This window comes from Otolemur garnettii, unplaced genomic scaffold (assembly GCF_000181295.1).
Source record: "Otolemur garnettii isolate 467f Iridium unplaced genomic scaffold, OtoGar3 scaffold00012, whole genome shotgun sequence".
Lineage (NCBI taxonomy): Eukaryota > Metazoa > Chordata > Mammalia > Primates > Galagidae > Otolemur > Otolemur garnettii.
In genome coordinates this window covers 7,080,137-7,080,351 of record NW_003852407.1, presented here as the reverse complement: position 1 = coordinate 7,080,351, position 215 = coordinate 7,080,137, and positions in this window count along the sequence as shown.

Here is a 215-nt window from a genome sequence, read left to right as displayed (position 1 = left end):
GCTCCCTGCATCTTGCTGCTATGCCAGGTATGAGAACAATCTCACACTTCATCCTGTCCTGCACAGTCCTGAGGATCCACCTGGATACTCAGTGGTGTGGGAAATTGGGAGTGCACAAATGGCAGCTAACTAGGAGGATGTCCTGGGAGCACGGTGCTGAGGCTGGACAGCAGGGACTGACCAAGGCATCATGAGCTCATAGCCTATGGCCAGGA